The 5925-nt window shown below is 38.2% G+C and overlaps 1 pseudogene; it reads right to left on the reverse strand.

Annotated features, from left to right (window-relative positions):
- LOC102830570 overlaps positions 1-5925 on the reverse strand; it is a 13261-nt pseudogene that overhangs the window by 502 nt on the left and 6834 nt on the right.

Genomic DNA, 5925 nt, shown 5'->3' on the forward strand with positions numbered 1-5925 from the left:
GATCCATAAATGCTTTCCTTTTTGGAATTTTTGCGAAAGAAAATTGAGCCATATGTATCTGGTCTTTTTTTCTCTCATTTTTTTTCTTTTTAAAATGTAACTGCTTTTTTTTACCTCCTTGTCATCTAGATTCAGGAATATTTTCAGTTTTTTTTTTCCCCCTCAAACAACCATTATAAGAGCAAGTGCTATTATGTTGCATATTATCAGATTCCTGGGTTTATTGAAGACAAATATGAATCCTTAAGAAGGATTACACATTAACCACAAATTATAGTGAAATGGGAGATGGAAGATATTCTATGCTGGCCTAAAACACAGGCAAGAAAAGCAAGAAGAGCAAACTGCACATATCAGGAAATAACCCTTAACTTGGTATTTTGGGGCATTAAAAAGGAGAAAAGAGTGAAGAAGAGGAAGGTGGGAGAAATAGATGGGGCTGTGTCATGCAGAACTCTGTGTGCAGAATGATGTAGAGTGAGAAGAGAATGGACTCTGCAGCCAGATGGTTTGGGTTTGATTCTGGGTCTGCCTCTCACTAGCTTTGCGAATACAGTTAGTTAAGCAACTTAAGACAAAATACTTAACTTCTCTAGGCTTCCGTTTCAAAGAATAATAGTTATCTACCACCACTCCTCTAAGGAGCTCTGGTAGCGTAGCGGTTACAAATCAGGCTGTGAACCTCAGGGTCAGTAGTTCAAAACTACCAACTGTTCCACGGGGAAAAGATGAGGCTTTCTGCTCCCTTAAAGATTTACAGCCTCGGAAACCCTGTACAGGGTCGTTGTGAGTCAGAACCGACTCCATGGCACATAACAACAACAACAACCACTCCTCTGATGCGGCACTGGAGTCTCTCACTCATCTATACCAAGTATTTTGGAAGACAGCTACATGGCCTACTGACTAGAAGAGATCTATATTTGTGTCCATTCTGAAGAGAGATGACCAATGGAATGTGCAAATCATTAGACAATATTATTGATATCCCATGTAAGTAAAGTTTCACTGAAGGTCATTGACAGAGAACTTCCAGAGGTATAATAAGCTGGTTTCAGAAGATGACGACAAATGAGGGATATTATTTCTGACTTAAGATGGATCTTGGCTGTAACTGACTGGAAGAGATCCATATTTGTGCCCATTCCAAAGCGAGATGACCCAATAGAATACAAAAATTATCAGACAATATAATTAATATCCAATGCAATTTTGCTAAAGAAATTCATAAACAACTGCAACCATACATTGACAGAACTTCTAGAGGTTTAAACTGGATTCAGAAGAGAATGTGCAATGAGAAATATCATTGCTGATATCCAGTAGATCTTGGGTGAAAGCGGAGAATACCAGAAAGATGATTACCTGTGCTTTTATTGACTATGTAAAGGTTTTCGATTGTATGGATAATGACAAAATATGGATAGCATTGCGGAGAATGAGTATCCTGGAACACCTAATTGTGCTCATGAGGAACCTGTACATAGACCAAGAAGCAGTTGCTCAAACAGAACAACGGAATACTGAATGGTTTAAAACTAGGAAAGGTGTGCACAAGGGTTGTATCCTGCATCTTGAATGCATGTTTGATCAATTGTAGACTGAGGAAATTTGTAGAATTCTTTAACACCATCATCATTGACTTTAGTGGTTGGTATATAAAGTCGAATAATAGCCATTCTTAACTGGTCTTCCTTGTAGGTGTATGGATATAATCCGGTCACTAATAGATTGTAGTTCAAGATTCTGATTTATTTCTTTATTTTTTTAACAATGTATGTGGTATCATTCCTCTTCAAATTGTCACTTCCTGCTTAGTAAATCATATGAATGTTCATTTCAGAATAATCAATACCTACCTGTCCATTTCAGTTACTCATGCCTAGGATATTGATCTTTAAGCATTCCATTTCATTTTTAGTGAGTTCCAATTATCCTAGATTCATATTTTTACATTCTATTTTCTGATCATTATTGGATAATTGCAGCTGTTTCTCATTTTGAGTTGTGCCCCATCAATAAATAAAAGTTTCAAAACTTTACTCATCCATATCAATAAGGTCGACTCTACATTGAGGAGGTGTCTCTTCCCCAGTCATATTTTGAGTGCCTTCTAACCTGAGGGACTTATAGTTATTCATAAGATTTTTATTGGCTAGCATTTCAGGAGTGGTTCGCCTCTCCTTCTTCTCAATCTTAGTCTACCTGTCCACTATGGTGACCCTGCTGGTTTTTAAAATACTGATGGCATAGCTTCCAACATTACCTCGAAACACAAATCACCATAATATGACAAACAACAGACTAGCGGTGGAATTTTTTAAAAATAGTGTAACTTCTTCCTATTGGGTGAGTTTGGGGAGTGGGCAAAGTCTTGGACTATTTATTGGTGTCATGCTGGACTGGAATTCCGACTCCCTGTTCAGCCTTGCTTACACAGCCCTAGAAGTCCAGATCCTTAGTCACTCCTGCTGATTGATATTGCAGACAGGGGAGACAAATTTATCCTTAGGTATTTGGCTGAAATAGGATGGATATTATCAAAAAGATTCTTTTGTTTTGCTAGGCTGCCCTTTGACTATAAGAAAGAGACTCTGTTTCTTTGTTTTTGTCTGTGCCTTTTGGTGGGAGCATGGTGGCTTTGTAGGATAAGCACTGGACTTAAAACCACAAGATTGGTGGTTCAAGCCCACCAGCCACTCAGGGGGAGAAATATGAAGCTTTCTGTTCCCACAAAGATTTATAGTCTCCAGAAACCCTGTATAGGGTCGATATGAGTTGAAATCAACTCCACAGCACTTAACAACAACAACACTTGTTGGTTGTAAGGTGCAGGATCTTTCAGTGCTTTGTGTGGGGTACATGTAAGGCAAAAGGAAAGCCTAGGGAGCTCACTTTCATGTTACTTCTCAAGTCCTGAGACCCCCTAGGTAGTCTGCTTTTTTCCTCCCACCTTTTAGCTTCTACCTCAGTTTAATTGTTGTATTATACCTAGGATTTTTAGTTGTAAGAAGGAAGACTAGTGATGAGTGGTGTTACTCCACCTTGGTCAGAACTAGAAGTCTTCCCTTGTGAAAAAAATTTTCCTAGGTATAAAATGAACCTTTTTATGACCAAATGATTTTATGTTTGCAATTTTTTGGTGATATCATGTTTTGTTTTACTAATTGAAAGCATGTGAATCATTGAATGTTGATAATGTTTTCCTATGTATGATGGATTTTAAAAAAACACTTTTTATTGTGTGAGGTTTTATAGACAAGATTATCCGTTTAAAATTCAACAAACCATACACTGTGTTTCATCTCAGTGATTGCCGTTTCCTCCATGCAACAGAAGTTAATCCTACTTCCTCTGTGTGATTCTTGTTTCCATTCCACCCTCCTTCCTAACCTTTCTTAACTTTGTTCTTAGGCAACTGTTGCTCTTTTGATTTTGAATGATTAACCACTCCATGGTCAGCATTTTACTAGTACTGTTGTCCTCCTCTATATATCTGTCTGCTTACTGCTTAGCTGAAAATTGGATCACGAGGGTGAGTTCCTTTCCAGACCTGAAGGATGCCAAGGACCATAGTCTCATGTTCTTCTAGTCTCTTTTTTACCAGTAAGCCTGGTCTCTTTTTTTTTTGCAATTTTGATTTTGTTTTACATTTCCCTCCCTCCCCCACTTTATCTGGGACCTTCCAATGTGATTCTTTTCAGAGCAGTTGGTAGTGGTGCCTGGTCTTAAGATTGTAGAGACTAAAGTCTCCACATGGTCCATTAATCCCTTGGACTAATTGATTCCAAGCATTTTCATTACTCTTCTTTCTTCCACATATGGAGAGACCAATAACTGCACTTTAGATAGCTGCTCTTGAGCTTTTTAGATCCCAGCCACTACTCACCAAAGTAGGATATAGAACATTGTCTTTGTGGGCTAGTATACCAATTGATCATAGTGCCCCCTGAGACTATGATCTTGAGTCATAGTCTCAAGCCCAGCAACTCATTGCCTTAAAATGTTTGATGTTTATCCTACAGCATCACACCAGGAGTCCTTCCCAATAACATACAGCAAATAACATACAGCAAACTTTCAAGTGTTACCTTACTGCATAGAATACCATAGACACAAAAGTTTTACAAAAATCAATCTTTCAGGATGCATTCCCTCATATGAATGGCTCTCAATATTGCAGTGTGTTTTACCCAGTTATGTAAGCCCCACCCCTATGCCAGCACCTATTAAAGTGGTTGTTGTTGTGTGCCATCGATTCGGTTCTGATTCATAGCCAGAGTTTCTGAGAGCAGCTTATCCTGTGTGCCACAACAGGACTTATTCAAATACCAAACGCACTGCTATTGAGTCAATTCTCGCTCATAGTGGTCCTGTATAGGGTTTCTGAAGTGGCCGGTGGGTTTGAACTGCCGACCTTGTAGTTAGTAGTGTTTATCGTTTTGTGCCACCAGAGCTCCTGAAAGTGGTACTAAGACCTCCCAATAAACCTCCAGAGATGTAAAATGTACAAAAGATTTATATGTACCTTTACTCACCAAAGGGCTAAAGGTTTATAGCTTTTGATTTTCCTTTCATTATTCTGGATGTAGCTTCCGTATCTTCTGACTTGCATTACTTTTGCAGAAAAGTCTCCTGTAATTCTTATATATTATCTCTCTGTCATTTGTCTTTATTATTATTATTATTATTTGGCTGTGCTTAAATTTTTTTTTACAGATTTTAAGCAATTTGTGGGTGGTTTGCTTGGACCTAATTGAGCTTATTGGTTTTGGGGGTTTATTGTTTTTATCACATTTTGGCATCTTCCTATGTTGTATTATGTCTATAATTAGTTCAAGTATCTACTTTATCCTTTCACCCTTCCAGTATTTCTGCCACTTCTAGGACTGACTACTACATAGGTTACTTAGGTTCTTTCCTTTTTTTCACTCTCTTCTCTCTTTGTATAGTTTCTCTTACCATGCCTTCAATTTAATTGATGCATTCTTGAGTTTATTTAATGTGATTTAGTCTCATTCCATAATTTTATTTCAGAAATTATAATTTTCTTGTCTATAAATCTGATTTGGGTCATTTCCTTGTCATCATGATTATATTTTTTTAACCTTCATTAAAATAAGCAGTATATTTACTGTCATTTAAATATGTTTGTCTTTTAATATTATCTGTATCTTTTCTTGGTCTGTTTTAATAAATATTCTCCTTCTTTGTATTCTTTTTTTTTTTTTTTTAATTTGATACCATATATTGTGTGCTGGCTTTACAGTATTTCTTTAAATAATTGTTTGGTTTGTCTCATTGTTGTTGTTTGATGCCATCGAGTCATTTCCAACTCATGGCAACCCTATGCACAACAGGCCAAAAGACTGCCTGGTCCTGTGCAACCCTCACAATTGTTGTTCACCCTGAGCCCACTGCGACTGTCATGGTGTCAATCCATTTAGTTGCAGGTCTTCCTCCTTTTCTCTGAGCCTCCACTTTACAAAACATAATGTCCTTCTCCAAGGAATAAGCCCTTTTGATAATATGTCTGAAGTATAAGATGTGAAGTTTCGCCATCTTGGCTTCTAAGGAGCATTCTGCTTGTACTTCTTCCAACACACATTTGCTTGTTCTTCTGGTAGTCCATGGTACTGTCAGAGTAAACCCCCTTCCAAGATTAAGACTCAATGGGAATACACGCTCCGATGGGTGACCACATTTGCCACCGACAAGGGGAAGTGAGGGAAAAACAGCTATGAGACTGCGATCTAAGCCCTATAATAGTCAATAGACTCCTGTGAACCCAGGTGGAGACCTGGTTGACCAGCAGTGTGGCAAGACCTGGGGACTCTTGGGCCCAGAGTCAGTGACATAGCCATGGAGGACTGGAGAGGAAGGTGAAGTGTCCAGTGGATAAGAAGAGAAAGCATATCCACAAGA

Source organism: Chrysochloris asiatica, unplaced genomic scaffold (assembly GCF_000296735.1).
Source record: "Chrysochloris asiatica unplaced genomic scaffold, ChrAsi1.0 scaffold00354, whole genome shotgun sequence".
NCBI lineage: Eukaryota > Metazoa > Chordata > Mammalia > Afrosoricida > Chrysochloridae > Chrysochloris > Chrysochloris asiatica.